The following is a 26,865-nucleotide window of genomic DNA, read 5'->3' as shown; positions in this document are numbered from 1 at the left end:
TCTCTTCTACTGCCCTCCTCCATCTTTGTTAGCTATTTCTAATGGACATCATATGGATTGTAATATTATGAATGAAAAATTTACAAACAACATTGTCATACAATGCAAAGCAAATCCAATTTAAGCTACCGTCCACCCACCTACTGATTTGTGAGGCCAATCTAATTATTGCATCTATGAAGAGTGACCAGGCAGTCTAGAATTCAGTATAAGTTTCAGCCAAAGTTCTAGATACAGTAAGAATTAGCCAAAGCAAATACAAAAAAAAAAAAAAAAAAAAAAAAAAAAACCAAACAAACAAAACTTCCATAGACTGGAGCAGGCATCTCAACATAGCACATGATAGCATCACACAAGAGATGGTGCTGGTGGAAGTACAATTCAATGAAACCAAACCACTCCACTAAGTTACAAATGAGCAGTCTGGTCTAGAGATTTCTAAAGAATTTCTGGATCTTAGAAAGTTTACGAGACACGCATTATACAAACCCATCGTATTCACTACACACTTCACCTGGAGCTACCTTAAGCTACTCGGAAGCATCCAAACTATCATAGACAGACATGAGTATCAGGGCAGATACTCTGCAGAAAGACCAGAGATACAGGGTCTGAGGCTGCAGAGCATCTGGGTTAAGAGCCTGCAGTTGGAGATCTACTTCCAATCTCATTGTTTTCACTTCCTTGGTGCGAGTCATCCTGTACCCTTTATAAGCTCAATGACTCTCCCAATTATAAGATGAATGTAGTACTAGCTCACTTGCTAGAGGTTTACAGGAGGTTAAATCAAATATTCTAATAAATTGCATATGACAGCACCACATAATGCACACTCATAATTGTTATTTGTGATCATTATTAACTATGTTGACTGGGTAATGTAAGAAATAAGACTTTGAAAGTGACCTTAAAGCTGATGAGCTGTAAGAAAATACTACAAACTGTAGATAGGCAGTATTGTTTCTCATTTATTATTTACATGTTTATGTTATATTATTTATTGCAGACTACCCACTTGATGTTTTCCCTTACTGCACGGGTTCAATTAATGGTTAAGCATCCACTCTGTTAAGGAAGGGATGGGCTCCATGTCTAATTTGTGATAGACAGTGACAATCCCAAAGAGTAATAGAGCAGCGTTTATATCATGTAGGAACCTGGAGATAAATTATTTGAATAATATGATAAATGCTTTAATTTGATACAAAGGAGGTGGTAAGGAAGTACGGAAAGAGAGGTACTGGTTTTGCAAGGCAGCATGGAGAACCTTCTAAGGAAAGTGGTTTGTGAAGCTGATACTGAGGTCTGCCCAGTGAGCAGAGGAAAAGAGCACCCCTGGAAGGTGAAATAACACACAGACAAGTGAAAATCAAAGTCAGAAGGGCGCCAACGACTCCCAACAGCTGCAGTCTGACATGGCTAGACAGTCAGGCGAGAACGCAGGCAGGTAGACCAGAAAGGTGAACCCGCACAGACTCCATCTTGAAGGCCACCAGATGAAACTACCATTGGAGAGAAAGAGATAAAACAGCAAAAAGACCCCTAAGAGTGCTAGCGAGAGTTGGTGGGATGCTAGCACAACATGGTAAGGAGGAGTGGAGAGTAAGTGGCAACTTGACACTGGCAAATGGACAGAATTTAGTCATTCTTGGGACAGGACATGGAACAGAAGTCAGAGTGTTGTCCTATTACTATGTACATATGCATCAGAGTCACTCAATAAATCCACTGGGATAGAGCAAAAATATAATTTCATTCAACAATATTTAAAATCTCATTCATTTTAAATTTTGATCTTTGTTCCTTATTATACATATAACAGTAAGAGCATCTATTGTGAATAATTTAAATATATTTGTGTCTGTGTACAGTATGCTCAAAATTTTTTTTACTAATAAAGATGTACAATTAGAAAGGCTAGAGATCATTATCTTAGTAAAAGCTTGTGTTTGGATGGAGTGAAGTATGGTACTATTAAAGGAAACATTTCCCAAATGTTAAAGGTTGTAGTCTAAAACAGTCATCTTTAACTTCTCACCGTCTCACTTCGACTGCCTGATATAAACATCAAGAAAGGTTGACAGACCCTTTTCAACTTTATCCTGGACAACTGTGGCTCAACTCTTTCTTAGTACAGAAGTGAATTTAAACTGCATGTGTAATCAGTTTTTCCCCTTGCTCAATAGTTTGGATAGATGACCTGTATGTTTGGACTCCAGCTCAAAGAATTAAACCAATATAAATTAAGTGCATCAGCATCCAATTTACACACACATTTGGGAGAGAGAAACAACCTTGCTAATGTCAACAGTATGACTCAGTAAGTTGGGATAAATAGAAGTGCCGGGACTAAAGTTGGTAGGTTGAAAAGCAAAGGATTTGGCTTAGCATCTAAGACAAGGCATGGGACGCCTGCATCCCATGTTCAAGTGCCTGGGTTCAAGTCCCAGCTTCTCTCCCAACGCCAGCCTCCTGCTAATTGCATCTTGGGAGGCAGTGGCAGCAGGTTGGAGCACCTGGGTCCCTACCACCCACATGGGAGACCTCAACTGAGTTCTGTGCTCCTAGCTCGAGCCTGGCCCAGCCCTGGCTGTCATGGCCACGGGGGAAGTAAACCAGGAAATGACTGATCTCCTTCTGTTTCTTTCAAATAAAAAAAATAGCATACAGCTGAGGAAGCTCTGAGGGAGAAGGGTCTTGGATAGTTTACAGAGTGGGATTCGGAAGTGACAGAGGGACTGGCCTGAGGCGTGCAGAAGAGGGCAACAGTACCTTAGATCTGATTCCTCACCCCTCACTGGGGGAGTCTTCTCAGCCTTGGCTCACCTAGCATCTGTAAGTCTTCTGACTTTCTGCTTTGAAACAATCTGCACTTTTGACGTAGTGCATTTTATGAAAAAGATGCACTTGAGGTTGTCCGAACCCTTAGGAGCTCCCAGGCTCAGCTTGCTCATAAAAGTAATAAAAAATAAAAACATGTACAATAGAGAAAAGCTATCAATAGAAAAAAATGGTGGATGGCACTGGCAGAAAATAAAGGAAAAGAAATTTCAACTACACTTGAAATATTCAAGGAAGCAGAAATCTACTTAGTACCCTAAGGAGAGAGTTAAGACAATAGTCAACTGTTGATTGAATATGACAATGCAAAAAAAAAAAAAAAAAAAAAAAAAAAAAACAGAGCCACTTTGTCTAAATGATTATACAAATGAAAATTTGGAGTCCAAATAACTGATCCTGCAGCAGGCATGTGGTACAGTGGGCTACGTCACTGCATAGGATGCCTGCATCTCCTTTTAGGGGCTGTGGCTACAGTCCTAGCTACTCTGTTTCAGATCCAACTTCTTACTGATGTGTAACCTGGGAGGCAGCAGATGATGGATCAAGTACTTGTGTTTATGAAGCCCACATGGGAGACCCAGATGGAGTTCCAGACTCGTGGATTCATGCTGGCCCAGCCCTGGCTGTTGCACTCACTTGGCCAGAGAAGATCCCGATCTCTCTCTCTTCCTCACCCCGCATGTTCCTCTCCTTCTACCTCTCCTTCTCCCTATTCTTTCTCCCTTTCAAATCAAGTAAGATAATCCTTGGGAAATATTTAAAAAATAAACATCATCCATGCAGGTGGTAGACCAAAAGTACACACGGTACCCAGCTGCTCTACGTACTTTTCCAAGGATGTGTTCAAGTTACAGGATCCAGATCTATCAGCTTCTTTCCCAGTGGATGCTTTACCACAAACCAGACTGAGTCACGAGGACCCAAAGCAAAATGCAGCAAATGCGTGCACTCAGAGGAGTTCAAGGACCCCTGACTAAATGAGCTGACATGAGGGTTCCAGCTATGAATAAACACAGTTAGGCTCTCAATGCTCACGCAAATGAGAACATCATCGAGAGCTGAGGGAGGAGAATTGTTGCTGAAATTTCAGGAGCTTGTTGCTTCTCAGAGAGATACACATGGCTCTTAGGAATCTAAGTTTGGAGAGTGAAGAATTCAGCAACAGATGCTCAATACACTGCTTGGCAAATTTTATTTTCCACTTAAATCTGCACCTGGGGGAATGAAAAAAAAGGGAAAATCATTTTTTGAAAAGGGCATTAGCTATACACGACATTGGGAAGGAGGCGTGCAGCATGGCTGTTTATCTTGTAGCAAAGGAGGCAGCAGAGGGTAATCTGAGCGTTTGCAAACCACATCCACGGGAGATAAATGAAGCCCTTTAACACGAGGGCAGGGGGCTGAAAAGTGCCCCAAAAAATGCTTCCCTGGTTCCCGTACCCTCGTTCTAACTGCTGGTAGTAGCGTTGTAGCCAAGATCTGAGGCTTAAAGAGAGTGGAACTAACTTTTTCCAATCACAATCACAGAGCTATTGTCATCCAAAGGAGTACACAAATTCATCAGCCTAGCACCTCTTCTGGGGCTGCTAAGGCAGCCTCCAGGAGAGCAAGATTTCAGGGGAAGAAGGAGTTGCCTGCTCATGTCGAAGGCTCCACTAGGAGTTGTGATCCACTCAAAGAGGCACATCTACAAAGGGGCGGTAGGCGGTGACAATGAGATATTTCACTATTAAATGAATGAACTACCTGGTTTTTACACAGAAGTTGATCTTACCTCTTTTGTAATAGTGACATCAGCCAAGAATTAAATGTCACATTTCCATGAACACACAGATTGATTTTTAAATTGCTGTCTGCATGATATATGATTAGCATTTCTTTGCTAACTTGAGAGGTACAAATTCAGTGGCAAAAGCTGTGTCACCGCTGTGGTAACTGTCGACTCAGACTAGTGATTTTACCCATCCTACCTAATACTGGGGGTCATATACACGGGGTGGGTGACTATCACTGGCTCCTGGGCAAGACTTTTATCTAAACTGCACACATGGTGTCTGTCACCCATCTTGACCAGAGCAGGAAATGCTAGGGTGCCAAGGAGTAGACTGGCAGTAAAGAAAATTCTTGCAGCGATTCAACCACTCCCTTACTACCAGTAGACAATATGGAAATGGAATCTAGTCCTCCGGTTTACCACGCTGGCATTCAGCAAGATTTTCCTTAGAGTAAATCGTCTTTTCAGTGCACTCAATTGTACCTGGGAGATTGAAACAGGGGCCACAGGTTCCCCAAAGCATCTAGAGGGTGATCGGGTCGTCGTGGAGACATTAAAAGAATGTGTCTCTACTGAAGAGCAACAGAACCAAGTTATCACCAAGACTCAGTGCAACAGCAGTGTGTTTTTCCAGCACTGGGAAAAAAGGATGACCATTCATTTCCTGAGAGTATGGTAGCTGAAGCCAATCTTCAGCATGTGGATCTAGAGCTAAACTATCCAGTTCTGCTTGCTGGTACCCTTCAAATTCAGACAAAGTTATTTACCTTATCTATGACATAAACTGTAAAAGGGACATGAAAAAGTAGGAGTGGGTATTTATCGGTTAGATGCCCATGTCCACACTGGAGTGCCTGGTTTCAATTTCTGGCTGCTATTCCTGACCCCACTTGCAGATCCTGCAAGTCGGTACTGGTGGCTCAAATAACTGTGTTCTTGCTGTCCACGTGGGAGAGCTGGATTTGTTTCAAGCTTCTAGCTCCATCCCTCATTCATCCCCAGCCATTGTGAGTGTTTGGGAGTGAACACGTGGATGGGTCTGTGCTATCTCTTTCTTTCTGCCTTGCAAATAAATAATAAAAGTGCAAATATGGAAGAGAAACAGTTTAAGGACTTAGAGTATAATGCTTTATAAGTGTTAGCTGTTATCATTCATCAACAACAATTTGCTGTCTACCAATTACATGTATTCCTCGCCAAACGAGTTAGTCTTTATGAGTTGGATGGGTCTATTTTCAGTTATGATAGCTTACCTTCTTTCACTTAAACTTCCTGAGATTGTAAGTACTGTTTTAGAATGTGCATGAGTAACTGAGTATGCCTGTTCCTGAATTAACGTTGTATCTGATAATTTGGAGGAGGTAGAAAAGTGAAGATGGCATTTTATAATCAAATGGAAATTTATCTGTGTATTTAATGTTCTTAAACTCCTATGAAGCCTCCAGGTAGGAGTCCCATGGGTGGGGCATCATGTTGTTCAGTGATGCTGCTGAGTGTCTCAACCATCAGGAAGGACAGTGCCCACTGTCCTCTCCAAGTCCCCCTTTCCCACATACCAGATTTCACCTCTGTCTCTTCTTACAGTTATTCTTACATCCTTGGCCTTGAGCTTTATTCTGTCACTGCAGTGTCAATCAAGATTCTTTCTGTCACAGAGGCAGAAAATCCAGTGGAGGCAGGGTATTTAACGACCGAGGTATGTGTAAAATTCAAGGCCTGCAGGTCTGAGGGCTTCTCAGTCAGCAATGCCAGGCCTACAGCCTCCTCCTTCGGTCTGGCAGGAGGGACGCTGTGCCCGGTACTGGTATCCACCAAAGTCCCATTGCCTTTCATTAACTTTTTGGATCACATGTCAGTTCTGAACCCATCTCAGAGGCCATGGGAAAAATATCCTGAGTCACAGAGCTGCCCCTGGAGCGAAGAGTAAAATACGTTCCATGCAAAAGACAAAGCACGACGCAAGGAAAATAAATATAGAGGATATTAGTTTGTTACTGTTAGCAGATGGATGAATGAACATAAAAAACAATACTGGCTTACTATACTCACCCTGAAGTTCCAAACCTGCCAAATCCACTCTCAAACAACCCAGGTCCTTTTAGTCTCTTTCGTGAAGTCTACAACCTGTCTGTGCCTTCAACACTCTCAACTGCCAATGTCTGTTCATACCACGCCTCCTCCTGCATTCATATCTGCACCTTGTCTACAAAACGTCTTCGTTGTCTTGTGACTTTAGAGTCCCTGCCTGCTTCCCTTGTCCATCTTACCTACATTTTTTCCATTACTGAAAGTTCAGCTCAAAGGCTACCTCAGAAGGAATCAGCAAAGTCAGTATTATGAGTATCCTCATTTCACAGATGAAGAAACTGTATGATGAAGAGAATGTGAACTTAGCCAAGGTCATATTGTCAGTAGGTGAGCTGGTTTGACTTTACCTTAGGAATTCTGATTCCAGAATTGTTTTTAACTGCATGCTCTCGCCTACAGGAAACATGAGGGCCACCTTAACATCAACACCACATACATGAAAGCAAGTATAGTATAAGAAAATGTACTATGTTTGAAATTTTATTTACCCTAATTTTCTCTACAAGAACAAGGCTGTTTCCCATTGACAGAGTATTTTGTTCCTGTCTTGTCTAAAATTTGTATAATGCAAGAATCAAGCAGATTAGTGACTTTTAAAAATTAAGACATGGTTAATTTTTACGAATTTTACCATCTCCTTTATAGGAGCTAAAAGGTAAAAGCCACTGCATACACATTTGTTAACTGCTTCTTCTTTGTCACATGTTAGTTATCCAAAGAAAAACAAAACTCTGTCTATAGTCTCTGGTAGTTTGCTGTCTACTAAGAAGATGGACTTGTAAAAAAATTCCAACATTATATATTGTCAGTCTCAAAATTTGAAGAAGGTATTTAGCCTTTTGTGAGACAGGAGTGGAGCAATCCAATAATAATAAAAAAAGAAAAACAAGATTTCAAGTGCTAGTGCTGTCACAGAGGAATGACTCATCATTACGACAACCTATTCAAGATCTAATCCTTTTTTTCACTCAACAACTGTGTAATCCAGGCACTGTGCCATGTGCTGAGTATAAAACTGTGAACACAACCGTATAGTCCTTGCCTCCATGACATCCGTCGTGGGTAGGAAGGGATCAGTGAAAACACAGCTGCATACATCTATCACTGGACACACTGTGACAGTTGCTAGGAAGCAGGGAGAGCAAGGGCTGTGACAGAGAAGAGCAGAGGGCACACACGTGTGCGGGGGTTATCTGTGCGATGAGGCATCCGTTCAACCTGAAACCTGAAGAAGGAAAGGAAGAGAGACAGAGGGAGCCTTCGCCGAGGCGGGATGAAGAAGCAGAGAGGAGGTGCCGATGTCCAGGACTTGCAATGGTCAAGCAGAGTCAGAGTCCGGTGGGTGCCGACGGTGAGGCTGGAGAGGCAGGGAGCACCAGGAACACCTGGCCTTGCGGCCGTGAGATGTGGCATTGATTCTGAGCAGAACGGGAGACCACTGACGGTTTCAAACAGAGGTGCGTGCTCAGCGTCTAGCAGGAGGATTCCAGATGTCACAATAGAGATGACAGACCTCCTGTTGAGGAGGCAGCCGCCCCGTGGGGCTGAGGCTGGGAAGGCAGAGGGGGCAATGAAGGGAGGCAGACACATTCGAGAACTGCAACGTGACAGGTGCCACCAAGGATGACCTTCGAGTCCTTGCTTTCAGGACCAGGACAGCCACAATGGCAGTTACTGCAAGTCCTTATGTAGCACAGTCCTGTCCCTAGGGGAGCGTGGCCAGTCTGGGCCGGGCTACAGCAACTATGGAGCTAATGGTTTTTTTTTTGTTTTTTGTTTGTTTTTGGTTTTTTTTTTTTTTTTTTTTATAGGCAGAGTTAGACAGTGAGAGAGACAGAGAGAAAGGTCTTCCTTCCGTTGGTTCACCTCCCAAATGGCCGCTACGGCCAGCGCTGTGCCGATCCGAAGCCAGGAGCCAGGTACTTATCCTGGTCTCCCATGGGGTGCAGGGCCCAAGGACTTGGGCCATCCTCCACTGCCTTCCCCGGCCACAGCAGAGAGCTGGCCTGGAAGAGGAGCAACCGGGACAAAAGACCAGGACTAGAACCCGGTGTGCTGGCACCATAGGCAGAGGACTAGCCTAGTGAGCTGCAGCGCCAGCCAAGCTGATGTTCTCAACTGGATCCCCTTTCTAGTTCTGAATCGAGACCACAGGCAGGAACTTCCTGTGGATTCTACGGCTCCTGGACTGGAATCTAATCTTTCCTAAACTGATCCTTTCCTGCCGCCACGTTGTTTTCCTTTTGATTTCAGGCTGAGGAGCAGCTGGAGAAACAGATGCTATCTGTACTGGGAGGGTTCCATTGTGCGTCTTGACATTTCCTGAAGTCTGCGCACCAGTGGTCTGCAGCGATCCCACCTCCACGTCCTCCCCGCCCCCCATGGAAAAGCAGTCCTCAGCCTTCCTCCCACACTGCGCCTCTCCCGGATCCTCTCCCTCTGCCTGGAGGAGCAGACACGGGAAACCCACACTTCAGCACTATTCTGCGCCTGAAACCAGACATTGTTTGCACAAAGGACTGATAATCCTTTCCCACTTCCCTGGTTCTGGAGATAAACACTTGTGGATTTATGTTGCTCTGTCTGAGAAATCGTGATTTCATTTTAAGGAGATATTGTTGTGATTCAGTTCTCTCAAACAACATCTGCTTCTTTTGTAGTGAGTTCTGTTTTCCTAAGAGCTTACAATTGTCAGAGAACTGCGCTTATCTCCCAAGTGAAGTTTACAAATCTCTCATGTACATCATTATAAGATTATCTCAATACTCAGACATAGATATTATTTTTATTACCATATTATACGACACAATGGAGACTCAGAGGCACCAAGTGCACTGTCTAATGTTAAACCATTAGAAAATGCTCTCAAACTCATTTCCAATTGCATACTTTATTTTTACTTTCTTACAGCACTTAGTGTAAGACGTGAACAGGTCACATTTTACAATATTCTATCTTTTAGATGCAGCGAAGGTTGTTTTCTGTCAAGGCCTCCAGGAGTATCTGGACTGAAACCACACTGCGGTGGTGTCAGAGTTCATTCAGAGCGTCAGAGAAAAGCAAGCAATGCTGAGGCGGCTCGGTTTTCTTGCACCAAGAAAACTCCTGTTCGAGAACAGTGTCCTGAGCCTTTGGGCAACTTAGAAGTCTCTCTCTTTAGTGACTATCAGAAACAAGAAGAGAGCATGGGCTGTATACTCCTGGAGACCGAATTCAGGTAAAAACCTTGCAAGCCCAGTAGGCCCAGAGGGTTTTCTTTTTATTTAGCAAAGCAAGAACCTCTACAGCAAGTGTCAGGGCCACCCACGTCACCTCCAGAGAGCACAGGACCTGCGGGTCGCCTCTGACTCGGAACACACAGCACTGCTCCAGGGCAAACTCACTGACCCTCTTCTGATGGGATTACGAATCCATTTGTGCTGTTCGTGTTTCAAAAGCACCTTGTGTGAAAACAAGTAAACCCTTCCAGCTTTTCGGAAAACAGCAAGCTTGTAGCAGCTGTATACATTTATGTTATTTCAATGCTTGTTTAATTTTTTAAAAATGTTATGGACGCACATAAAAGAAAGACAAAGATGATGAATCTGCACTGGAGAGGTGTCCAGTGAGGCTTCCTGAGATGAAGGAGTCTGCCAGGCTGAGCTGGGAGTGGACCTCAGGCACCTTCAGCTCTGGTCTACTGGCCAAGAAGGGTTAGAGAGCTGGCGCCGCAGCTCACTAGGCTAATCCTCTGCCTGCGGCACCGGCACCCCGGGTTCTAGTCCCAGTCGGGGCACCAGGTTCTGTCCCGGTTGCCCCTCTTCCAGGCCAGCTCTCTGCTGTGGCCAGGGAGGGCAGTGGAGGATGGCCCAAGTGCTTGGGCCCTGCACCCGCATGGGAGACCAGGAGAAGCACCTGGCTCCTGGCTTTGGATCGGCGCAGTGTGCCAGCCGTAGTGGCCATTTGGGAGGTGAACCAATGGAAGGAAAACCTTTCTCTCTCTTTCTCTCTCTCATTGTCTAACTCTGCCTGTCAAAAAAAAATTAATTAAAAAAAAAAAAAGCGTTAGAGGTCACAACCACAATGGGTGAATAGGAATGGACTCAAAACATGCTTTAGCTCTTCCTCATCTACCAAACTTATAGGCAAACCTGGGTGGTCTCTTAACTCTTTCTTATTTCTTAGTTTAAAATTTGATGTATCTATGTATGAATGTGTGTGTTTTATTTGAAAGGCCAGAGAGAAATACAGAGCTCCTCCACTCAATGGTTTCCTTTCCAAATGCCTGCAACATCTTGGACTGGACCAGGCTGAACCCCGGAGCCAGGAACTCCAATTTTTACATTTAATCAGTTTTGGGTCCCACCCGAAAAGAGAGAAGCTAACATGAGTTGACACATTTTCATTAAGTCCAGAGCATTTCAGAGAAGTTCACCCCAGGGCCAAAGTCAAGCATGTATTCAAATGAGAGCTATTAGTTGTCATCGGTTGTGATGTCTGGTTTTCTGAGTTTCAGGTGTTAACTTAGCTATACTGTAACACCCAGTTAGCTGATCAAACACTAATCTGGGTGTTGTTCTGAGTATATTTTGTAGATGTGATTAAGGTGTGTATGTATCTATATATGAGGGTATTCTCAAAGGTACTTCAGAAAGTTCATGGAAAATATAATTAAAAGCTAAGTTTATTTTGTGCAAAAATTGATATTCATGCATACTTTTTCATCATACACATTTTCCTTAAACTTTACAAACTCCTCTTGTACTACTAGTTGATGCAGATTTTTAGTATCAAGATTGGTCCTAGAGGACCAGAATCTTAAGAATGAGTTTTCTGAAGTCTTTCAGGAGTTTCTATACTTGGTTCTTTAACATGACTATATTTAAAGACACTGATGGGGCCAGCGCTGTGGTGTAGTGGGAAAAGCCGCCGCCTGCAGTGCCGGCATCCCATATGGGCGCTGGTTCAAGTCCTGGCTGCCCCACTTCTGATCCAGCTCTCTGCTATGGCCTGGGAAAGCAGTAGAAGATGGCCCAAGTCCTTGGGCCCCTGCATCCATATGGGAGACCCAGAGGAAGCTCCTGGCTCCTGGCTCCTGGCTTCGAATCGATGCAGTTCTGATGGTTACAGCCAATTGGGGAATGAACCAGCAGATGGAAGACCTCTCTCTCTGCCTCTCCTTCTCTCTGTGTAACTCTGACTTTCAAATAAATAAATATTTAAAGATACTGATGAATCTCCTTTCCATGGTAAAAGAGCACCCAAAGTCCCCGATGTGACATGGCAAAGAAATAATTGTAAATCTCCCCACTGGATACTCCTGGTCAAAATCCCATGGAATGTCAAGTTCTGGCTCTCTGCTGGTTCCCCTAAGGACCAAGACCTGTATCCCCTCTCTACTTTCCATCTGATAACTTGGATAAGGTCCCAGGAGGCCCCAAAGGCTGAAGAACACATGTGGCCCAAAAGAGAATGCTCCACTCCAGAAATGTTGCATGGTTTCCCATGTTGTATAGACAGAAACCTGTGCAATATATGTTGTGATGGTTACCAAGGTTGCAGGATAATGGTGGAAGGAACATAAAACTGGATTTGATCAACTTTATTGGTACAGATTCACTAAAAAGAGATTCTAGATTCAGTGTCACAGGTAGGGGGACATTTATTTATTTATGTAAGAGTCAGACATACACCCAGAATGAGTTAGTTCCGTTATGCTTGTTCACTCCCCACGTATTTGAAATGGCTGGGATCGAGCCAGACCAAAGCTCAGATCCAAGAACCAGGAATATAATCCAGATCTCACATGTGAGCAGCAGGAACCCATCTACTTCAGCCATCATATCAAGTATCACTGGACACAGGCTCTGATCCCAAACTGCCACTGTGGTCCACCAGCCAGAGTACGTGGTTTATGCAAGTAGGTGCTCAGTGAGGTTTCAACTAAGACCCACCTCACAGTGGTTCCAGAGGGTCCCGGGGCCCGTTCTGAGGTTATTTCCCTTGTTTTGGAATACACAATTCAAGCACAGTCAGCAACCAGCAGAACCCCCACATTGGCTCCCTGACCTGTGGGATGAGGGATGTTATGTGACAAAGGCCAAGTGAAGTCTCCCTGACCTCCTGTATGTAAGAAAGTACTAGGACAGAAGCAACGCTGACTTCCTGGAGGGACTGCCTGGATGAGTGACACCATGCAAGCCTTGAAGCAGGCAGTAGGGGTTCTCGCTGCACCCCCATGCAGTTTTCCTATTTGACAAATGACTTTTAGAGAATCACAGAGGATTACCCTAAGCTCAACCAGGTGACTGTTCCACTTGCAGCTATCCTACCAGATGTGGTTCATGACTTCAGCAAATCAATGCATGCCCTGGTACGCAGCTATTCATCTAGCGAGTATCTTTTTCTACATTCTTACTAGCAAGACCACCAGAAGCCATTTGCTTTCATTGGCAAGACCAGCAACATACCTACCTCAGAGACATAACAGCTTTCTGCTCTAGGTCACGGTTTAGTCCACAGGGTCCTTGATTGCCTTGCCCTTCTAGAAGGTACCATACTGATCTCATTCACTGATTTGATGCTGATTTGACCTAATGAGCCCATGCAGCAGCTACTGCAGGCCCACTAGCAAAACATTTGCCTGTAAGAGTGTGAAAATTATTTTTACAAAAAATTCAGGGACCTTCTAGTCTACCTCTGAGATATCTACAAATCCATTGGCATGGGGGATGTCAAGGAGTCCCTGCTAAGGTGAAAGATAAGCTGTTGCATCTGATCCCTTCTGCAACACACACACACACACACACACACAGTGGAACAGTGCATAGTGCCTTTTGGATCTTGCAGTTGACATATTCCTCACTTTGCGTTCCTCTGGCCCATCTACTGTATGATCCAAAAGCTGCTGGTTTTGAGCAGGGCCCAGAAAAAGAGAATACTCTGTAGAGGTTCAAACACCTGTGCAAGATGCTATGCCATTTGGGCCACATGGTCCAGCAGATCCAATTGAGCTTGGATTGGCAACAGCAACTAGGGAGGCTATTTGGATCCTTTGCAGATACCAACAGGTGTAGCACAGTGTAGACCTTAGAATTTGGGAACAAAGCCCTATCATCCTCTGTATGCAACGTCTCTCCTTTGGAGAACAAGCTTTCGAGCTGCTGCTGGGTTTCAGCAGACACTGAATTCTTGACCATGAGATACCAAGTTACCTTCCGAGGTGGACTTGCTGTTCTCAGGTCCAGCAAGTTATGCATTTCCAGAGGGAGAGGCCCAAAGGCCCATGGTCTGGACACTGCTACAATATTTATATTTTCTTTCTGAACCCATACTTATGACTGGAGAGAAGTTCCCACAGATCAGCAACGGCAGAAGAGAAAGGTCTGGTTTACAGATGTCTCTGAGCAATCAGCAGATACCACCCCCAAATGGACAAGAATAGCACTCTATTCCCTTTCTGAGACATCCCTGAAGGCAAATGGTTCCAGAAACCCCTGCAATGGGTCCAACTTCAAGAAGTACATCTGATTTTCTTGGAAGAAAAAACATCACATGTACAGGTGTGGATCAATTCAGGGCCTTGGAAGACACGTGATTGGGAAATCAATGACAGGGATGCTCAGGGGAGGGGGGTGTGCCTAGACTTCTCTCAAAGGCAGAAGGCATGACGACTTCTGTGTCTGGCATGAATGCTCACCAAGAGGTGAACTCAGCACAGAGGGGGTTTAATGTTTAATGGACAGGATGACTCTTCCTGTGGATAATGGTCAGCCTCCATTCCCACCCACTCCCGCCAGTGCCCAAGGGGTTCATGAACCATGTGGACACGGTGGCAGGGATGGACTTGGTCAGATGAACTCCACCACCCCACGCCAAGCCTGACCTAACTGCAGCCGCTGCTGTTTGCTCAGTCTATCAACAACAGAGATCAGCACTGAGCACCCAACATGGCGCCGCTCCCTGGGCGATGACCCAGGTACTTGGTGACAGGTTGATCACATTGGGCAGCTTCATGGACAGGGCAGCATTGTGAGCCTCTTGAAGCTGATATTTATTCTGGATCAAGATTTGCCTTCCCTGCATACCATGCTTCTGAGAAAACCACCCCCCCTGGACTTACTGAATGACTCATCAACCATCACGCACTTCACATCGTTGTGCCTGATGAAGGACTCCACAGCAGATGAAATAAAGCAGCAGGCATGTGCTCCTGGAATTCACTGATCTTACCACGTTTCCCATCATCCGAAGCAGCTGCCTGATAAAACCAGGGACTTTTGTACTCTGCAGAAACCGTGTTCTTCGGGATGCTGTCTATGTTCTAAATCAGCACCTTATAAATGGTGCCGCTTCTCTCATAGTCAGGAAATACAGGTCCAGCAATCAAGAGGTGAAACCATGAGTGGCATTGCTCACCCTCACACCCTGGTGACTCCCTAGCAAGATGGTGCTTCCTCTCCCTACTGCCTTCTGTTCTGCTGGCTTAGAGATACTAGTTCCAGAAGGAGACATGATTCCATGAGAAGATACTACGATTCTCTCCAGCTGAACGTTCAGACTGCCACTGGCCGCGTTGATGTCCTCGTGCCTCTAAATCAACAGACAAACCAATATTCTAGATATTGCATGGCTGAGGTGATTGATCTTGGCTTGCTAAGGACAAAAGCAGTGGCTGCAATGGAATGGACACGAGAATCAGCATAAACCTCCCTCCGTACTGCCGTGCCCTGTGATGCACTGGAAAACAATGAAGTCGCAACTCAGGCAATACTAACAGCCTGGATCTTTTAGCAATGAAGCTTTGGGTCACTCCACCAGGCATAGGGCATCCAGAATGGGTGATGGACAAGGTGGTTAAAATATCAACCAAAACAAAATCATAAATGGAAACCATGTTTGCTATGTAATGCTATGATACATACATACATACATATATACATTTATATGTATTTCTTCCTTATTTAACTAAGTGTGGGGGGCAAGTATCTGTTTTCTTTCCTTTTTATCTTCTTATCATAATCACATAAGATGAATTCAATAGTAGCTACCTTTCTATCACAACATCACAGTATTAAGTTATAGAGCATCAAAGAGAAGAGTGAACATCACCCAACCACCCAATACCCCTTTCTGGGGAAGGTCCATGTAGTTTTGGTTGCCTACTGGGTCGCTCTATCATTATAGGTGGAAGTGTGTTTCTTTGGAGAAGAATTATTTTTTGAGGACATGGGTATAGATGCCCATTAAACAAGGGGTAGACTGGGATGGTTTTCTGGGGCTATTTGGCTAAGCTGTGGTACTCAGTTCTTTAGTCAACTATTATTCTAGGCAGCGCTATGAAAACATTTGGCAGTTGTGGTTGATACATACAATCAGTTGAGTTTCCACAAAAGAGCTTTCTTCGATAATGTGTGAGCCACCCCCAAGCAGCTGAAATGCCTTCAAGGCTAACAACTGAGGTTTTTCAGAAAGGAAGAAATTCTGTCTCAAGGTATCTGAGTTTCCAGTCTGACAACCTACCCTGTAAATTTTAGAACTGCCGGCCCCATTATTAAATTCTTTAGGGCAGTCTGTATCTATCGGTTTTATATATGTATTACAGTTATATATGTATATATATGTATCTTAGCATTATATACAAACGTAAGCACTTGTATATAAACAGCTCTACATACAAAGACCCACATCTATATCCACATGCCCTATTAGGTCTGTTTCCTTGGAGACATATACACCTGTAAATTATAGTTCCAAAATTAAATGCCCCTTTCTCCCTTTTATGTTACAACAATCACATGTCTCTTTAAGCAAGTCCATAACATAGTTGGAGAAATAAAATGTGGATGCTCTTCACTTCTTGTCCCTCTGATACTCTTTCTTTGTTGCATAATCTGCCCAGACCCTTCTCCATAAAACACACTTATGTGCACACACACAAATGTACATCCATACTCACCCATCTAGAATTTCTTATGTTTTAGCTTGTAAAGGTGGTTACATGCTGCCTAATCTCTAATTTCTTTTTCTTTTCTTTTCTTTTTTTTTTTTTTTTTTTTTTTTGGACAGGCAGAGTGGACAGTGAGAGAGACAGAGAGAAAGGTCTTCCATTTCCGTTGGTTCACCCTCCAATGGCCGCTGTAGCCAGCGCAGCACGCTGATCCGAAGCCAGGAGCCAGGTGCTTCTCCTGGTCTCCCATGCGGGTGCAGGGCCCAAGCACTTGGGCCATCCTCTTCTGCACTTCTGGGCCACAGCAGAGAGCTGGACTGGAAGAGGAGCAACTGGGACAGAATCCGGTGCCCCGACCAGGACTAGAACCCGGTGTGCTGGTGCTGCAGGCGGAGGATTAGCCTATTGAGCCGTGGCGCCGGCCTAATTTGTTTTTCTTAAAATTAAGCGAGGTACTGTAAGTACCACTCTAGGTAAACTCTTTAAAGAGCTAATTTTAAAATTGTTTCATACCAGTCGCTATACGTACTTGGCCAAGCATTTCCCTACTGATAGCCTTTTATGTTTTAAAAATTATTTTTGCCAGTTTGAATAATGCTGCATTAAACCTATTTGTACTTTCTACTTCACAAACTTTTTTTTGGTATAGTCTCACAATTGTGGATTGTGAGGTCAAAGAATGGGAACATTTTAAATTTTAACTGATATGGATAGATTCCTTTCATAAAGGCTGTAGAAAATCATTGTTCCACCAGTGAAGTGTGGGGCCCCATATCTTCACTGGATAACCAACACTGGATGTTAGTGTTAGTATTATAATTAAATAATATTTCACCTATATTTTAAATGTCCTTGCAACTAAAAACAGTGGCTATGTTTTAATAAGGTTAAGAAGTAGTGGCATTTCTGTATTGCTTGCTTCTTTGTTTTCTCTGCCTATTTTTCATCATTTTCCTCTTTTTTTTAGATAATCCCTAGGAGACTTTCACCTTTACTGATTATGGTCTCTCAATTACATAGTGTGTCCATGAGCCTGAAGGAGCCGGGTCAATGTTTATGTAGGTCATTGCAGTCTAAATGCACCGACACACGCCTGTGCCCACTGAGAGATGGAGGAAGGACCAGTAGGAGGGTGTTGATACGGTTCTCATTGGGATTGCTGTCAGTGACACAGCAACTAAAGAAATTCTAAAGAAAAATCATGTTGTCAACTTCTTCAAGCTACAAATGTACTTAGACTGCAATACAGATCTAATGCCCAGCTTGCAGAATTGCAGAATTTTCCAATTTGGTGTTGCTCCAGGTTAAAAAACATACCAGCTGAAAAATGTGAATTGGAATCATTTGCCATCCGTCCCTAATGTAATGACTGATTTCCCACTCTGGATCCTGGGAGCTGCAGGCGATGGGTTTGAACCGAGTCCAGGTGGAAGGGGGCCAGACATATTAAATTTAAGGCCGCTATTGCACAACTCCCTACAGAAATTGTGCAAATAACGTGGCTGAAGTGCTTTCTGCATGCTGTGTAACCCAAGTCTTTTGGCAACCTGATTAATCCCTTGCCCTTTGCTAGAGCGTGCACAGTTAGGAAATGCACTAAATGGTGACAGAACCCATAATAGGAGCTGTCAAGTGCTACATTCAAGATGTTATCCTCTTCATTTTCAGTTTAGAGAAAGATTTTTCCAAATGAATCTCCTATAAACCTGGGATATAATTACTACCCCTTCATGCTACCCTCCTTTTGTTAATTCCACTAAGGTTAGTAATACGTATGCAAATCCAATCCCAGAGTTGGTTGTTATTTTAAATTTATACTGCATTCTACAGAGCTAAATAGAAGTGCACACTCATGCCTATTAGACTGGTCTAATGAATGCCAAACAGCTTTTAATTGTGCCTACTTAAAGGGAGACCACCACATCAAAGCACATTTCTCTGTCTCACCCAAGAATATTGACACAGACTGTGAGGATAAAACTTTCACTCACCCCACCCTGGTTTTTAGTGCTTTTTCTCCAAAGGACAGCCTGTGAGACAAGGATAACTGGTGAGTGTAAATAGTAAGATACATTGAATCCAAGATTTGTGCTAACTCCAGGTCTAGTCTTTACCAAGATGGAGGTGCTGACACTGTCAAGGCTCCAGTGAGAAAGCTATGCCAAGAATGACATACCAAAGTCGACTCAAGCCATCTAAAACTAAGGTTTATTTAAAGGAAATAATGTGTTAAGTAGATGCTATTTTTGCCGGGTGCAAACATTTTAGGTGTGATTTCTAGACTACTCTTTTTCACTTGTAAATGCTGATTTAATTGCACATTAGGAACAAAGGACAGTGTGAGAATTGGCTAATAAAATCGTATGTATGTCTTGGAAGTCAAATTGGCAAATACAGGGGGTACAGGGACCTGGTTGGTACATTACCATCTCGGGTAATGAGTGCCTAAGCTATGTAAGTAAGGATTGTGTTACAGATGCTGGGAGAACTTGGCACTCGAAGCTGAAGAAATCAGACAGAATGGATTTTATTAGGCGACCCACGGTCAGGGTTGAATTTTGCTTTGTTTTCTATAGTTTGATTTCTAAATGTCTCCTTAGAACAGGTAACTTGGTTTAAATGGGATTTGGACAAAACTCAGCTCCAAGAATTAGTAACCAATTTGCTTTTAAGGGTCATATTTCATGTTCTACTTAATAAGTATCACATGTTTTCACTTGGTCTTTCCTATATATGAATGTTGGCTTGTGGCAGGGGGTGGGTTACGGAATTCAAAGAAGAAAGCACCACAATACTGAGAGATTGTATCCATAAATCATGCTTGGTTATATCATCAGTGTCTGTTTAGGATATAATTATAGCCTGACACAAAATATGTGTGTGTGTGTGTGTGTGTGTATGCAGGTGTCATTCCCATCTGAAAATACTCCTTTTGGGCAGCAGTCTGATTGCTGGTCTGCTGACTTAAGGAAAAACATCTGGCAATTAAATGGAAAAAATTGTAGGGTTAATTGATAGGGGAAGACTAATAGGATTCTGGCTGGACTTGAGATCAGGATATGACCTCTGAGATATCATGGACTGGAAACTGGAAATCATTTTAGATCCTGCACTTGAAAAAACATTTGAAGCAGCACCACATGCCAGAGTTAATCAGTGTCAAAATGCACTGCTCTGTGTCTTTGGAAAATGAATAGGAGGTAAAAGAATGAAAATACGTTTTTCCCTTTGTTATGGACCAAATTATGTCCCCTTAGAATTAAGAGGCTGAAATCCCAACTCTTGGTGTGCCTGTATTTGGAGATAGGGTTTTGATGGAGGTCATCAAGGTTAAGGGAGGTCAAAGGGCCCGAGTCCTACCCAGTGTGACCGATGCCCTTATAAGAAAGAGGAGACCCCAGATCTCTCACTCTCACTCTCTCCTCTCTCCCCCCTCTCCCCTCTCCCCCCTCTCCCCCCTCTCCCCTCTCTCTCTCCCCCCACCTTTCTCCTCTCCTCTTTCCTCTCTCCCACTCTCCCTCTCTCCAGGACCACAGGGCAAAGTTCCTCTGAGTGCACAGAACAGGGTGTCCCCCTCAAAGCCAGGAAGAGCGCCCTCTTCTGAAACCAAATTGGCTGGCACCTTGATCTTGGACTTGCAGCCTCTGGAGTGGACAGCAAAGCAGCAGCCTGTTTAAGCTGCCCAGTCTGTGGTGCTGGCGACGGCAAGCGCGAGCTGACTCATACACTTTCCATATGAGGGTATGAGGTCATGTATGTAAATACGATGGGTGGGACTATCTGTGGTGCCAGGCAGACGCCTTGCATTTCTGTGGATTATCTGGGCGAGAGGCACAGCTCTCGAGGTTGGAAGGTTCTGGAAGTGTCCTACATGGTGACAGGCACTAGGGGAAGCGCAGTGGACATCTATTACCCCTTTCTGTCCAGCATCTCTGCAGCTCGCTGTAAGGAGTGACCTCATCCCATGCGGGCAGGTGGCCCCGACCCGGAGAAGGACGGTCAGAAGCTCCCTGTAAGAGTGATCATTTGAGGGTGGGCACATGGCAGTCACAGCCATTTCCTATCCAGTCCACATACTTTTGCCGAGAGAAATGCACTTTTTGTCGGGTTTCCTAAGGTGAGTTGCTGGTGTCCATTTCTCAGAGAGTCAAGTAAGAGAAGAGAAGGTACAAGTCGGTCCACGAAGGCTGAGTTCAGGCTCCTCCGTCTCCATGGGTGGCCTACGCCTCTGGGCTGCCATTTCTTGGTACAAACTTTCAGGTGCCCAGCATATACTCCCTTACCCAATATTTTGTGTGTGTGTCTGTGTGCAACTTATGAGACCCACAACGTACAGGATTAGAAGGTGGTTAAAACACAGAGCCTAGGAACTTCCCATGGAGAGGACCCTCTGCTGTGTAACAGGGTGGTCTGTTGAGGAAGTGGACACAGAAGACCCAGCGTGTGAACCGAGTGTCCTCAAGTCCTACCTCACCGGGACACACACCTGCAGGCCCTGGGGAGCCCAGACGGGTAGGAGCACATGGGCCAGGTTCCTGGATGTGGAGCAGGGCACAGCAGGAGTTAAAAGGCTACTTTTTAGGTCAACATTTGCTTGTGGTATCCTGATCAGAGTGGAAGGAGCCACCTCCCCCTCCAATTCATGCCCACCCAGAGGCGCACACTGTGTCCTTATTTGGAAACAGGAGCTTTGCAGGTGTAATTAGTGACGGATCTCAAGATGAAGTTTTCCTGGATCTTGGGTGGACCCTAAAGCCACTGACAAATGTCTTTACAAAAGACTCTGGGCACAAAGAATGGGGGATACGGCCTGCGCCGAGAGAGGCAGAAGGGACAGGCAAGGAACCCGGGCGCCTCCGTCTAAGTTGGAAGAGAAAAAGAGATTCTTCCCTGGAGTCTTTGCGGGGAGCACATCCCTGCAGCCACCTTGATTTCAGACTTTTGACTAATAAATTCTGGTTGCATTTTCGATACCAAAATTTTGGTATTTTGCTGTGCCAACTAATACCCTAGTGAACCTGTAAGGCATGGGAGAGAGGGAAGAGAGTTGGAAACTACCACGGATGACTTTGCTGGCAAAGGGAGAGCTCACGTCAAAGTACATTAGCGTGGCAACCTAAATGACGAGCGGCACTCAGCCCTGTGTACGTTTCGCGTGCATCTGCAAACCTGACGAATCAGACGCTCGTGGGGTTGTGTGTGTGTCATCGGACATTCATTCCTGGGAAGAGCCAAGGATAAGCTGAGCTTTTGCACTCTTCAGAGAAAGAGAGTGAGTCAAAGGGGACATGACAATTTTACAGCAGCAATCCTGCCGTGTGTGCTCTGGCACTGGGACAGCTGGGCCATCTGCTTTATGGAGCTAGTGCAGTCGCATCAAAGAGCAAGGCTGTTTTCTGTGCCTTCTTAGAACGGCAGCCTTGTAGCACAACAGCCGTTTAGTGGCTCCATTGTGTGGCAGTGTCAATTCTCATGACCAGGGTCACCATCCATCCCAGTTTGCCTCAGACAGGCCCAATCTTTGCCTGGTATCCCAGCCTCATTAATTACACACAGCCCACCCCCACCCCGCTTTCACTTCGAAAGGTATCCACGTTTGCGTGATGGACTAAACCGCCACCTGACCCGATGACACCATCCCTCTTTTTTTTTTTTTTTTTAAAGAAAGCTCTAGAACTTGACAGATTGATGTACTTTGCTTTTCTTGCCATCCCCACAAGATTACTTAGTTACACTGTTTGGGAAATAGAGATTAATGTTTTTCAAGAGATTTTGCTTGAGAGTCAGAGAAGGGAAGTTTGTGATGTATGCGTTTCCTAAACCCTGGTTGGCTCCCCCTGCAGTGCCCCCTCCCTCCCCTCCCCTCCCACGCCCCACCCCCACCTGCTTTCTGCTTTGGCCAGCACAGCAGGGCCTCCTTCCAGGGAAAGGAATTTGGCTACTTCAGCAGTGTGACAACTGCACACATCTTTGTCTGCAAAGCAGGTGGAAGCTGGCGTTCTGCCCAAGCCTGGCCAGACAGCTTCATAAATCCCGCCCTGACCACAGCCCCGAGTACTTTCCGTGACACAAAGCCAAGCTGTGTTATTCACCTAATGCCCGATTTACAGTTCCCAAGACAAAAGAACATACAGTTAGAGTTTCGGGGCTCTGTTTGCCATCACGTTTATCTAGAGGTCAGTTTCAGGTCAAGCTCCAGAAACCTGACAAATGGCGGTGAATATACCTAAAAATAAATTAGGTCCAAGTGGGAAACTTCAGCGTTCCTTGTTGTTGTGCCAAAAGCAAGCTCGGCCCAATTTACATTCTTTTCATATCTGACTCAAGCAGCTGTTCTCTTCTCTGGGGCACACTGAGAATGCCGTCTGCTCCCTCCAACGGCTGTGTTGCGTGTGTGTGTGCTTACACAGACGCTACCCTACCGGACGCACACCCACGTAGCACCGTCTTCCTGTGGGTCAGGGAAGGTCTGGGTTTCTGGACGATTGGATGGGCCTCGTGGGACACGACTGCTGTGGAGGCCAAGGAGTGCCACCCCGTGTCCTTCCAGCCCGGGGAGTACCAGGACTTTAGGCAGGAGAGCAGAAAGTTCATGACTTTACAAACAAGAAAATCCACCCCGAAATGCAGGTTCCTGTAGCAAGGTAACTGCTCACGTGTCACACCCACGGGGGCCATGGTTAACCTGCAGTGTTTCGTGCACTAGGCTGGGAGCAGGCACCAAAGTGCTGGGAGCACTTCTGACCGTCCATCAGTTTCTGCTTTTGGCTTTGGTTTTTCACTGCATTTCCAGCCCACGATCCTCACTCTCCTGTGTCCCTCGGACTTCCCTCCGTCTCCCTCCTTCTCAACAACGCACTCCCAGGTGATAAGATAATTGGGGAATGTGATGATCTCAGTACCAGAATTAATGTTTTCTCTGGACAGGGCTAATGATTTCCTACAAGCAAACAAGTGGAGAGGCCAGCAACGAGCGTCTCAAGAGATTTCTCACAGTCAAGGGCACCGCCAGCTGAAGAGGCCTCTAGGGAAATCGCAGGATCCCACCCATGGCCAAGATGCTGATGACAACAGGGCTGCAGGAGCAGCCTGCAACCCCCAAGGCTTGGGTAAAGGATGCTTCTAAGAAAAGCAATACCCGACAAGAAAAGTCTAGCACCTTCCCTGCTTCAGAAACTAACTGCAACAAGCCTTGAGATTTTCCCTTACAACTGTGTTTTTTTCTATATAAAAACTTTTTCTATGATATCAACTTTTCTGCACCCCCCCCCCAAAGACTTTTCATCCACAGGATTGGGACAGCAGGGTCATTAAGGAAGCAAACCATTTCTGGAGAATCCGCACACCAGCCCCATCCCATTTCACGCTGGGACTGTAGACTCCAGCTGCCTGCCTTAGGGAATTAGGGAACACACCCAAGTCAAAGGCCAAGTCAAGTAAAACCCACCCCCGCCAAGTCTGTGAATGCAAACAGGAAGTGGGGCGGATGAATGGGTTTCCGTGCGTGCTGTGACAGATCTGCCATGTGGCTGTGGACAGTAGCACATGGACAACAGAGGGGAAGGGGGGTTTGCTGAGGGGAAGGACTTAGAGGCCAGACACGGCCTGTGACACTATGAGCCGGGGTATCTGCTCGGCCCCCATCCTCCCTGCCGCCACTCACCCCGCACTTGCTGATGGGCACTGCTGGGAGCCTGCTTGGCTTTCCTGCTAACCACTGTCATTGACTTGTCAGCAGAGCAGGGATTTCGCTCCCCGGGAGCAGCCCTCAGCTAGCTGCACATCACAGGTGCTGCATGAATGCCCGTATGCAGGTAACTGAGTTGTTTCACTCTGGACCCCGACACTTCCCAGCAGGGTTGCCTCTCAGGGGCACCGCGCTCAGCAGCGCAGTCTGTAGTGGGTTCTCCAGTGTCCCTCTCTCGTTCCTGCTACCTCTGCTTCCTGGATCCCTTCACAAATGCAGGATGTGTGTTCAAATCCCTGCCTGGGGTTGGCTCCTGGAGGACTCCAATCTAAGCAAGTCTACCATAAGGGTATTTGCGAAAAGGAGTTGAGATGGCTGGGATTATGTGACTTGCATTTCGAGAACAATCACCTTGGAAGATTTTAAATGACACAGAAGACGTCGCCCCACGGTGCCCAAGTGGACAGACCGTGAACTTGCCGGTGCATACACTGGCCAGAAGCATGCATTGTGTGTGGATGGGGAGCAGGGATGCAGAGAGAGACCGGGAAGCAAGGATTTCGAGTTGTGCTTTATTAGGATTATGACTAGGAAGACAAAGCATTGCTTTGAGATTTGTCTCTGTGTTTGAAAAGGCGGTTGAATGTTATTAATGTATGCCAAGAAACCCTGAACACCAACTTGAAGCTTTTATCAGCTTTTCTTTGCTTCAATTTCTAAAGCAAAAATGCCTTGCCTCCAAATACTCTATTAAGAGAACATATGAAATTAATGAAACATATCATTACTTTTACAATGGCCAAATTGTAGATTTGTCACAGTACAGAGACGGAAACTCATTAAACCATTGTGCTTCTGCGACAGGTTTTAGAGTGTATCCAAAGAAAGAGAGTTTTCCAAACCTACCAAACCGTTTTTTGCTTCCTATTGTCTCTCTGAAACTTCTTTTATATTTCAGGCTGAACACCGTCTGACTTATCTCTCTAGGCCTATAGTATTGGGAGAACAGAAGAATAGATGCGGCTGAAAATGAGAGACTCGGTTTGAGGAGGTGCATTTCATGGTTTCCTGGAGAACCAGGATGGAGCTGACAAGTCCTTGCATCCTTTCAAAGCAGAGTAGCACATCGGCAGCTCTCTTCCGCAGCCAGCAAACCCCTTGCTTCATCTACTTCAGGGAGACTGAATTATTTACCCTGCTGGGTTTGGGCACTGTAGCGGATGTTGGCATGCTTACGGTTTGAAGCCCAGCTGAGGGTTCAGCAACCCTCTAAGTTATACTGAACAGCACTGCATGACTGCAGCAAAGAATGGTCTGAGAAATCAAGAGTGAGCCAAGGAGGTCTCCTTCCTGACTCTACCCCTGCTCTTGAACTCTTTGAAAGAATACGAACACGTTCTCTTGCCTGACCAAGCAAATGCTGTTTGGTTATCTTGTGTGATCACAGTCAGTCTGCATTTAAAAAATCCTTGTACAAGGATGATGTGTTATGAACTGTTTTTCAACATTCGTAAACTTTTCTAACCTTGGAAAAAACAAAACCAAATAGTTTTCATGAGACACTTGACAGAAACTGTATCTTTTAGACCTGATGCTGAAGCTTTGTCCTGCACATCAGATTCCGGGAAGCCATCTGGGGGATGAGCTGTTGATGGAGAACTGTGAAGGGCGTTCAGAAAGTTCATGGAAAATGGAATTAAAAGGCAAGGTGGTTCTGATAAGAAAGCTTGTCACAATCCACACATAATCCACATGCGTGGATTTCCAAATATTTTTGCACCAAATAAAGTTATTCTTTAATTGCATTGTCCACAAATGTGAAGAGACCTTATAGGGATAATTGGACAGAGATTTAGATTTATGCTTATATGGCTCCAAGTACATCTATGATAATATGATGGATATTAATATACAGTAGCATATTTATTAATAACCCAGGTATAACTGGAGGGAGAGATTTATTCTAAGAGATTGGCTCACATGACTGGGGAGGGTGAAACTCTGGGATCTGTAGGGTGGCCCTTGAGGTTGGAAATGCAGGCAGGATTTCTGTTGTAAACTTGAGACAGACTCCTTGGGCAAAGCTCAGTCTTGGCTCTTCAGGCCTTAAACTGATTCGCTGAGGGGACAATCTGCTCTCCTTAAAGTCAACTGACAGTGTTGATGACATCTCTCACATCCACATATACCCACACAGCATCTGGTCTACCTTCCAGACTGGTGTCTCATCACCCAACTGTGCATCACAGCCTAGCCAAGCTGACGCATACAATCCACTATCACGTCTCTGCAAAAGGACCAACTGCCTTCATGCCTCATGATACAACACAAAGAGTATGATAGTTGAATGAGATTTGGATTCAAAATCCATGTCTGCCACTTCTGGAATGTTTTGGGGGCAATTATAAAACTTTCTGAGTATCACTGTCTTATTTATACAATTATGTGTGACAATTACTATTCCTCCTATGGCTATACCCAGAAAGCCCAGTTCTATCAGCTCAAGAAAATGGCCAGGGTGTTACGAGGGGCAGGGGGTTGAGGCAC

General features: G+C 45.0%; 1 long non-coding RNA gene across 1 annotated transcript; it reads left to right on the top strand.

Moving 5' to 3' along the window:
• The first annotated feature begins 3,154 nt into the window (after window positions 1-3,154).
• On the top strand, window positions 3,155-9,277 carry LOC103347856 (uncharacterized). Its single transcript, XR_516363.3, has 2 exons — window positions 3,155-8,160; window positions 8,957-9,277. It is a non-coding gene; the product is annotated as an uncharacterized lncRNA (long non-coding RNA).
• Window positions 9,278-26,865: the final 17,588 nt, after the last annotated feature.

This window comes from Oryctolagus cuniculus, chromosome 6, assembly GCF_964237555.1.
Source record: "Oryctolagus cuniculus chromosome 6, mOryCun1.1, whole genome shotgun sequence".
Lineage (NCBI taxonomy): Eukaryota > Metazoa > Chordata > Mammalia > Lagomorpha > Leporidae > Oryctolagus > Oryctolagus cuniculus.
Note: the sequence above shows the minus strand (reverse complement) of the source record. Positions and strands in the feature narration are given on the sequence as shown.